The following is a 10,716-nucleotide window of genomic DNA, read 5'->3' on the forward strand; positions in this document are numbered from 1 at the left end:
TCACTTCCGGCTGTAACCCTGCTTTATTTTGGAGCTTCAAAAGAAGCTTCTCTGAATCTTGCTTCATTTATTGAACACTTTCACCTTACTGGTCCTGGACTCTCTAAAGCCTCTGCATCACTTAGCAAGAGTTTCCAACTGCAACTGCTGGCAAGATGTGAATAGAAATGAAGAGCAAAGAAGTTTAATTGGTGGCATGTGCAGACACAACACTTCTCATGGGGTTTGGGTGGTTTCTTTGGTTGGTTGGTTTTCTGGGGTTTTTTTTCTCCTGTTTGAGCTATTTGCTGAATTTAACGAAATTGCAAATGTTGTGAGAACAATAAACACTTTGACCAGAAGGCAGCAGGAGAGAACAGAGAAAGAAGTTCAGTTTACATCAGTAGATCTAATTTTATCAGGAACTTTTTAGTATTTGGGGAAACAAAAGAGGCAGGTCAGACTATCCCCAGCAGATGCAGGAATATGATCATTACATTGTATTTTTAATACTGTAGAAGACAGCAGAAGGATTCAGCAGTACAAAAAGCTATTTAATATTGCCCGTTCTCATTTAGTTTGATAATGTTTAAATTAAACCCAAGAAAATAATACATTTATCATTTTTTCAAAAGGTTATTGTCACCAGAGAGTGAAACAAAGTCTGTTTACTCTCTCAGCTATAAATTTGAAATGGAAAAGAATAATCTGATGCTTTGGCAGGAAAACTCTAAATAAACGCCAGGTCAGGTTGTTGTGCTGTGCCCAGGAGCAGCCAAGGGCCTGAGGGTGAGGAATTCTGGCCCTAGAACACTATGGGGCACCACATGGGAAAAACCCCGAGGTTTTCTGCATGTCCAAGGCTGAGGCTGTGATATGTGGCAGTTCAGGGGCTGAGCTGCAAAGGGGTCAGGAAATGCAGAGATGTTGGTACTGTCCTGAACTTCTCCTTCTGTCCCATTCCTACTGGCTCTGGAAAGCCAATCCCCTGAAGGGATGAGACTGGGAGTCCTGCCTGGTGCTGCCTGGGCCTTTCTGGCTGTGCAGCTTCCCCATCCTTTGTGTGTTGGGCACTGAAACCTTTCAGATATTTACCCTTGCTTGGGTCATTGCCATACATTTCCGCAGAAGCAAGAAAGGTGTAGCGTGGAAGCATAAGCACTTCTCTCCCCAGATATAAATAAAAATGTGGGAAAGATGCAAAATATTCTTCCTGGTATTCAGAGTTTGTTATTCTTCACAATGTTTTCCCCTGTAATCTCTTGGAAAGTGGTTTATTCTTTCAGGATGCTTTGAATGTTCTCTGCCACAGGAGAGAGCTCTCACCGTGTGGAGTTGCTCAGCAGGAGAGATGGTAGATACCTCATTCTGTGTGTGAGACTCAGCAAGGGAGAGTAAAATTAAATATCATGTGCTGGAGGTGAAAATGTTCCTAAAATGACTTAAAAAGTGTTTTGGAAGTTCACATTGTGGGTGGTGTTGCCACTGAAACTGTGGGAAAAATAAAAAGTCTCCAACAACATTTTTAGTGTCAGAGAATCAAGGCATTACTTTATTCTTGCCAGGATGTTGTACTGACCAGGATATTCAACAGAAATCCTTTCATCCACACATTGCCCGCATTGTGCAGAAAACATCCTTCCAATCCACAAGGTTTTTACTAGATTTTGCACGTGCTGCTACAGTTAAACCCCAGAGAAATTAATTGCTTCAATGTTCATTGGTCCCAAGTTACACAGTCCTGTTGGTTCATTTTCCCCCACCCTCCTTTCCACTCTCATTTATGACAACAATTTCTAGTATTTGGTTTCCTCTTGGTTATTGATCCCTTTGCCACTGATGTTATTTAGGTTCTCATTCTTGGTTCTCTTATCTCTCTTTTCCCAGGGCAGGTGTCTGTGACTATGCCCGGGGTGATGTTTGGAGCTGATGTTTGTTAATGGTCATTGATGGTCATTATCTTTTGTGTATCCTCTGTGCTACTCCCTGTTTGAGTCTGTTGAGATGTTAAGCTCATCAGGCCTCGAGTCCCCTGAAAGGAAATTTCAATTCCCTTCCCTCGGGGCAAAGGTGAACAAAACCCCTGACTAAAGTTACAGAAAAAATTCTAAACATGGTATCATTTCCAACAGGATGAAGGTGTTCTCTGGGGGTCTGCGGGGCCTGAGGGTCTGACCTGACCAAGCTGAATGCAGCAGAGCTTGCTATGTCCTCTGCAGAGGCTCTCTTGAAGGCAGCAGGGACTCAGCAGTGTGAGAAAAGCCTCATTTCCCCTTCAGGATGTGGTTAAATTGTTTTTTCCAGAGCAGGGATGGGTTGATGTTGGCTGGTGTAACTGAGTCAGAAATGGTGACCACAGCATCCTGCCTGCTGCTGGTGAGGGAAGATCAGCTGGGGAAGGTGTGTGCTGGGCTCTCTGAGGTAAGAACCAAGTTGCTGTGGGAGCTATCACTGCATCAAACCACCCGACATTATTTTCTGGTGGCTTCTTCCTTATATTAGTGAGTGTAAACCAGCAGCAGGGTTTCTTCCCTGCTGATCTGAGCATTTTCCTCCCTCCTGCCTTAGCCAGGTCTCTCCTCACTGACACTCTTGAATGTGCCAGAGAGACAATTCCCTGCATAAAAGTCTGGAAAAGACAAATTCAGGACACAGGAACTCTGTGTTATCAAAGCCGTGTTTGCAATCCCAGTGGGCATTAGGACAAGTATATTTCAGAAATCTGCATCCCAAATTCAGAAGGAAAAGCACAGAACACCACAGCATTTTGGCCTAATCAAACTTTATTTTCATGACTACTACAGGAACCTAAAATGCACGTGCAATAGATTTGGCAGAAGAAATATAGGATTAATAAAGAAATGAACTTTACTTGGTTGATTTGAATTCCTTCAGATCCTGCAGAGGTCTTCTCGTCTACAATACACACTTTTTGTTATTAAAGCTATCAAAATCCCAAAGCTAAAAATGGCAGCTACTGGGTCTGAATTCCCTCAGCAGTAGTACTCTAGTTGAACAGGCAGTGACACAACATGCCTGTGAAAGGTGCTTTTGGAAGGTGATATATTCAGAGTGAGCATTGGAGTTTCAAAGCTCTTGAAGCAGGCTGGACATTTCTATGCAAATGCAGAAGAGTGGGGAGATCTATTCAGCAGAAGGAGAAGGATTCCTCCATTCACAGAGGGAAGGAAATAGCAAAAGCACTTAAAACTCTTCAGTGTAAATCAGCTGGCCAGGCAGGAGTGAACAGCATTCAGTGTCTTCAGGGGAAGGTGCTGCTCTGTGTCCTGGGTGGTCACTGTCAGCAGCTCTGTCACTGCTTGTTCAATCCCCTTGTGCTGCTGGTTCACATTCTTTCCTGCTCTTCTGCGGGTTCCTCTTGCCTTCATTCCCCATGTCTGCAAGAGCAAAGAGGAATTTCAACATTTAATGGATTTGAGCCTAAGAACCACTGTTTGATAGCTGAGAGCTCCCTTACCTCAGAAAAGAAACAGCTTGATACTCATGAGTGTATTGACAGTGATGACCTTTGCCAGCAGGACTCTCAAACCCAGCACAGCCATAGACAGCATGTTCACTCTCTCCCCTTCAGCATCTGCTCAGGGACCAGAAAAGATGAGAGAGATCACAGTCTAGGTTTTGATGATGTGATCTTGGAAGAAAGTGGAAAAAACCACTGGGGATAGTTTGAGGGAAAGGAAGAGCAGCAGGGAACAGACAATAGAGAAGATGGCAACAGCAGGGCAGCCCAGGGTCTGTCTGCATTGCTTTTTGCTTTCTGGAGCTTGTGTGTTACTGCAGGAGCAACCCTGGGACAGCAGCTTGTGCCTGCTGAATTTGTTGTGTTCTGATTCCTCTCCCCTGGAGAAAAGACATTTCCATGCCTTAATCCCCAAACAGCAATAGAACTTCACAGCCTGTTTGGGTAACTCACCTTGTGCAGAGAGGTCTGTGCTGTTGCACACCCTGTTCCTGGGCCCTGTCACTGGCTCTTCAGTTACTGGTAATGGGTAACTGGTAACTGTAATTGATTCTTCCTCTGCTGTTGCAGGGTAAAAAAAAAAGGCATTTTAAACTCTATGCACATTTTATACAGGATTAATAAAATGTTAATGTGACTCTTCCCACAGGAACTTGAGGAAAGTACAGACTGAGGTTCAGATGATCAGTCATTAATGCCAACATTCATTTGAGGAGATAATTTCTCCATGCAGTTGGAGAAAATAAAACAATTCCTGCATTGCTTTGGTTTTACTATTTGAATGCCTTTCAAGATGATTCAACCAATTCCAGTAAATATAAAAAGTGCTTATTTTTAAAAAAACCCCAAAAGTGCCCACACCTTTAACTTTTAGTTGGATTTTAGAAAGGCTGTTTCAGGTTGAATTGCAGGAGATGTAGTGCTACAGGGGGAAATATTTAGTCATAAGGAAATTCACAATTTGAACAAATGGATTGTGTCTTTCTCCCTGCCTCCCTTAAAAATGTTGTCTTGGATTGATGATATGATAATCCTTTATCCCCTATCGTTGGCTTATATGCCCAAGAAAGAAAAAACTGTGTAAAAATGTGTGGTCCTGTCTCTTTAACTGCACCCAGCCGCAGAGAGAAACGCGGGTTGTTTTGAAAACATTTTCCCCAAGCCTCGCTCCGGGGGAGGATTCGTCGCCCGGCAGAGACTGCGTGCTGGACGGGGGTCGGAGTGAGCTCTGTTCCCGTTTTTTTCCATTCTTCTTCTTTTTCCTCGTTTGGACCCCTTCTCTTCGATCTGCTTTGCCACCCGGAGACCCAGGAGGGCCAGAGGACAGCAGAGCTCTCCAGGGAGCTCCACCCGGCCCCGGGTGGGGGGCGAGGAGGAGAGGGACTGCGTCTGAGAAAAGGACTTTTTAATCAGGTTGAATAACTGCCTTTCACCTTGTTTTTTCCCCTTCCCCTGTGCCTTGTAGGGCACTCTGCGTGGTTTTGTTAAATAAATAGTTTTTTCTTCACTTCCATCTAAGAGGTTCTGTTGTGGGTGGGGGAGGGGGTGTCGGGGCCCTTCACTCTCGGAGGAGAGAGAGTCTTATCATTAACCCGGGACAAATGTATCTCCAACTAATTCAGCAGTTGAAACCATTTCAAAGTACCAAATGTCTTTCTCATTTCTGCAGGCCAATGCTCACAAGCAGGAGAACACCAAGCCCCACAGGACACTGTCTCCAGCAAGAAGTGACAGCTGTGCCACCAAACTGTACCTGGCAGTGCTGTTATGGTGCTGTTGTTGGATTTGGCTGTGCAGGTCACCTCTGTGTCTTTTGTCACTCTGACCACTTTAATTGCATTGTACAATCCCTCTGATGTCAAAATGGATGTGCTCTGCTCATATACAACCTCCTTAGAGGGCATCTCCAAGGTGATGTTCTTTGTAAGGAAATTCCTTGCCAAACAAGCTGCTTTCCCAGTGCTGCCACCTTCTTCCAGTTTTTTGGATTTCATCAGAATGACTTGAGGGACAGAACTGTTTGGGATATCTGTAATAGAAGCATGGTTTGGACATACCAAACAAGTATGAAGTACAAGTAATGAAATTACATTTCTTAAACTTATCGCAGCAAGGACACAGTTGGTCTCAAAAGAATGTAGCAGCCAACAAATCATTGTGGTACCATGGTTTCTTTTTTAAACAAAATATCTTTGCCACTAGGTCAGGTCATACATGGAGAGTCAAGGGTGATCTCACAAAACAATGTCAGGATTTACCTCAGGATGAGCAATTTGAATTAGGGTAAAAACATGGAATTGAAAGGAATCCTCCTGACTCCTTCTTTGCAACAAAGGGCTCAGCTTATGAAAAGCTGTCAGACACATCCACAAAGGTTTCTGTCTCTACTTTGACTCCAGCATCCTGATGGGACTCTTGATAAAGAGAGGTGCATTAGGCTTTTTATTTTGCATGGTATCTGCTTTTCAGGTGGGTCAAGGAATCCCTCAGGTCTAACAGGGTACTGATCCAAGTCTGATCAAGGGGCTCTGATTTTACACCCTTTCCCCTTCCACTCTATGCCTCTGCTGAGGAACTGAGATGAAAACCAAATCGTGCTCTGCCAGAACTTCATGGGTCAGCTCTGCTGATCAAACAGGCAGAACTACACACTTACAGCAACCAGACATCCAACAGAAATCAAACATTGACAAAAGAAAAAGTGAAAATTCAATTAGCACCTTGGAAAATGGAAATGCATAGAGGATATGTATTTGGCTCCACAATCTGTTGAGCTCCTTTCCCAAAGAAAAGAGCAGCAGTAACACACAGTTAAAACATGCAAATCAAACATGGTTTGTTTTGCTATTCCTCCTATACACATTTCCTTCCCAGGTGTTGTACCATGGTTTGCCAGAGCTTGTCAGTCTTGTACATTCTGTGTTCTCTGGGAAGACCTTGAAAGGCTTCTCAGGTGGTCTCCTCTCCAGGCTTTCCAAACAGCCAGAATACAAACAAGCTGCTTCTCTGCAATAACTCCCTGGGCAAGATCTTCAGCAAGAAATAATGTACACAGTGCAATTGTAGTTCATAGTGCAGAAGATTTGTTTTCTCTGACACCAGAGTCCCTGAGTCCCACTAGTTTGCATTACCTGACAATACAGCCATGTATTCCTCCCACTGCTTGCTTTTGGGAAGGATCTGTGTTTTATGTTCTGGCAATTTATTTGGACAAAAAGTGGTATTTCTCCTTTGCTTTAGTCTTATACAGTCACAAGAAGTGCCCTATATTCCAAAAAGTGATGGGCCTTAGCATTCTAATGAATGTTTTAACTGGAATAAACCAACCTGAACCAAAGAAATGCATTCTCTCTCCTTAACCCTGTCCGTGCCTTGAAGACAATGTGCCTGGAGTATCTCACAGTGAAAATAATGGTTATTTTATGTCATTTTGATTTGGGTGAATTCTCTAAAGATTTGCATAATTAAGTATATGTGCTCTAAACACCTTAAAATGAATATTAGTAGCTCTCAAAGGAATTCAAAACCAAAAGGGAGACGTTGCTCATATTCTAGAAATTTTGGCTTCAACCTATTAAGTATATCAGCAAACTCGAAAGGGACTTTGATTCTTAAGGCTCAATGTCTTCTACTGTCCAACGTAATCCCAGAATCTCTTTGTAGCTCTGAAAATATCCTACCTTCAGCTAGGGAAAAAACCCAAAAACCCAAAAACTTTGAACAGCATGGAAAGAGGAGGTCGTTCTTTGGGTGATATCTTGGCATTCCTTTGTCCATTTGGCATTGGAATTGCACTGGGGGTTTTCCTGAATACACATTCATTCCCATGCAACATTTCCTAGAGATATGGACAGATATTATGCAGCACCCAAGGGAGTTCCATGCCCTTCTGGAAGGAGAGCAGGAGGTTTTACAGATCCATGTCCCATCAAATAACATGGGACCAACTTGCAGCACTTTAAAGACATGCAGACCTCTGAAAGCACAGCAACAATTCCTAAGGGATGCACCTGGATCTTTAGGATAACAGAGACCAACACTGCAAACTCCTCTGCCACCCCAACCTTCACATTCCCTTAGAAAAGCTTGGGGTGAAATCCACCTTTCCATACATCATGGAATTCCAAATAAAGATAGAAATAAGTAAGGTTTCTTATAATCCCTACTCCCCACACTGATCTTTTCAGAGCCCACACAACTTGGGAGCCAATTGTCTTTCATTCCAGGAGCTCTTGGATATGAGGCACTTGTGAGAATTTAAGCTCAAGGCAGTTTAAGCTCCTTCCTCCTCTGTCTCCAGGCCACTGGAATTACTGCCCTGGGGACACTGGGAGTCTAGGGCTGATGGCAAAACTTCTCAAACTGGGCAGTTACAGATCTGTCTCAAAACTCCTCACCACTGTGAGCTCTTCCCTGAGCTCTGCATTCCTGCCCCAAGTGAGTCAGTGGAAGTCCACTGCAGAATGGGACACTTCACAGCAAATTGGGGCAGAGTGCTGTCCAAACTGGGAATAAGTTACAACATGCTAAGCAGTGCCCCGCTGGTGTTTGGGGATCATGGAATAATGGTGCTGTGCAGAGTCAGCCCAGTTGTTCTGGGAAAGCTTCCTGAGCAGATCCAAGCTGAGGATTTGGCTTGAAATCCTGGCTGGAGAGTGAGGGCACTCAAGGGATCATGGCAGCTAGAAATTCTTACAGTGAACACAAACCATTAAATTGTTCCCCCCCATAATAAATTTAAATGAAGTTTTTAAAAGAAAAAACTCCACACTTACTTGGTACAACGGTGAGAGTTGTCCCTGGTCCAAATACAAGCTTTTCTGTTCTCACACTGCTAAGACGCACTCCAAGAAATCACTCTTTCCTCATGTTGTTCAAAAGTGTTGTAGAAACAGGAGATGAAAAGCCAGACATTTGTCCTAATTATCCATGGGTGAAAGTCCATGAGAGGATCCAGAGGTATATTTACTTCCAAAACTGGAAAGGGAAAAAAAGTTAATCGAATAGTTCAATGATTTCAGTTAGCTTGAGTACAGAATTTCCAACTTCTCCATTTGTTCCATCTTTTGGAACCCCCAAAAGGATAAAAGGAAATATAAAAAGAATGTTCTATTTTTTTACTTAATCATTACAGTCATCCATCTCCTTTCTTTTCCAAAATATCTCATGTTTTTCCTTCTTTGTATTTTTGTACAGGTCCTCATGCTGCTTATATCATTGTGGTACCCCAGCCCAAAACACTGTGATATATTTCATAGCAAAAACTGTCTCTGTTCCACTACACAGAATTTTGGATTATACAGGCAGTCACATGACTTCTTCTGTGGTTTAAGAGCCAGTGTACCACATGAAGAAACTCTACATGGCTTTCAAGGAAGGATCCAAAATAATATCAGAAAGGGTTGAGTTTTAAATGAGAACTTGGGGATTACATGACGTCTCTGAAAAGTCTGATGGAGTTAGATCAACATAGATGAATGGATCTATAGATCTATAGATGGATAGAAAGCAGAAAAATAGTCAGTACTTTTTGTGTTATTTCAATACATTTCTTGCAATGCAGTCTGTTACCAGTTCTTCTCTCCCTTGTGGGTACTAGTGATAGTGTGACAGGAGTCCTGGGATGTAGCAGGGTGGCTCTGGGAGTCTTGGGAGGAATGGATTAAAAGCAGAAGGCTCAGGAGGATTGTAAATCGCTCAAGTGACCTTGAAGCTGGGATTTACCCTTGGTAGCCCAGGGTGCACTGCGCCCAGGGATCCTCTAGCATGGACCCAGTTTAGATGGTGGTGTCTCTCTGTGCCTCTGCCTGGCTCTTGCTGTGGGATTCCCCCAGCTTAGCAAGGTCATAGAAATAAATGAACTCTTTGTGAGTTTGAGGCTGCTCCAGCTGCTGCGTGGGCTGCATCACACAGGGGGCAGTGGCCAAGGGCATGTGGGCCCAGATGGAATTCTCCTTCATCCTGCTGGAGAGGGGCGAGGTGAGGAGAAGGAGGAGTGGATGGATCATGCAGCTCAGTAGTTGGTTACACAGTTGGCATTGGCAAATGGGACTTTTTCAACATCAACACATGTTGGAGGTAAGGAATTGTTCTTATTTTTTTTCTTTCTCTCAGGGAATTTTCTTCCAGATTTTGGCTGAGAAATGATAACACGATACTTAAGAGACAAAAGATTTGGCAGGGTGGGGGAGGAGGAAGAAGGGTACAGTTGGCTACCCTCCTAGCTGGAGGCTTTCTCTGGGGAAGTGCAGAAATACTCGAGATCTTGGCTGGCAGGTGAGGGGCTGGGCTCAGCTCTTCGCTGGCTCTATTTCTGTTAGGATCGGAGGAAAGATGGTTGCAGTCTTGGTGCCAGGCTGCTGCTGCAGGGAGGATTCGCTGCCACCATGGAGTTCTGTCCTGCACTGCTCCTCCTACCATGGGTGAGCCTGTGATCGTAAGAGCAGCCATTGAACTGGGACCTTTTCAACACCTGATCTCACTGGAAAAGATCCTCACCATCTGCTCGGGTTCCCCAGAGGAAAAGCCAGGACCTTGACCCCTGAGAGAGCATCTCATCCCATCACTAGAACATTGTAGGAGGTTGGGGGGCATTGGAATTTTTTCTTCATCCCTGTTACTACGCAACAAATTGCTGGGTGATTAAAGCCATCAACTCTTTTGTAAGAGACAAAAGGGTGTGCTGGGTGGGGCAGGGGAAGGAAAGAGCCAGCCTTGGAACTGGCACTCTTGTTGTCAGACACCTGGAGGAGAGACTGCTCTTTACTTCTGGCTGCGACCACAGGAGATCCAACTGTGCCCTGTCTTCTTCTCCTGGCTGGGTGAGCTTTGATTCAACCTCTTTCCCACTGGGAAGTGCACGCTTTCCAGGCTGTGTTTCTCACAGTCTGGCTGTCCCTGCTGTCCACCCCACTTTGCCGCACGAGATCGCGGCATCTGCTGTGACTGCAGAGTCCTTGCTGCCTCGCCGGCTAGCCTGGGAGAGCCAGCTCCTGCCCCTGCCACCGTGCTCGTCGCTCTGAGCTGCTTGCTGCCCTGCCTGCTCCTCAGCCTTTTCCGCCACCACCAGCTGCGTGAGGCTGACCTGACCCTGCGCCACAGCGCCACCTGCAGCCGCTCGGCAGTCATCGCACCTGCCCTGCCCAACCGGAAACTCAACAGCGCCCCTGCTGCTTGCGACCGTGATAGCACCACACGGGAAAAGGCTCAGCAGCTCAAAAGTCATCTGCTATTGGTTTCTCGGTCTATTTGTGGTT

The sequence above is a fragment of the Lichenostomus cassidix genome, unplaced genomic scaffold (genome assembly GCF_008360975.1).
Source record: "Lichenostomus cassidix isolate B80296 unplaced genomic scaffold, HeHo_3.0 HiC_scaffold_660, whole genome shotgun sequence".
In the NCBI taxonomy this organism is placed as follows: domain Eukaryota; kingdom Metazoa; phylum Chordata; class Aves; order Passeriformes; family Meliphagidae; genus Lichenostomus; species Lichenostomus cassidix.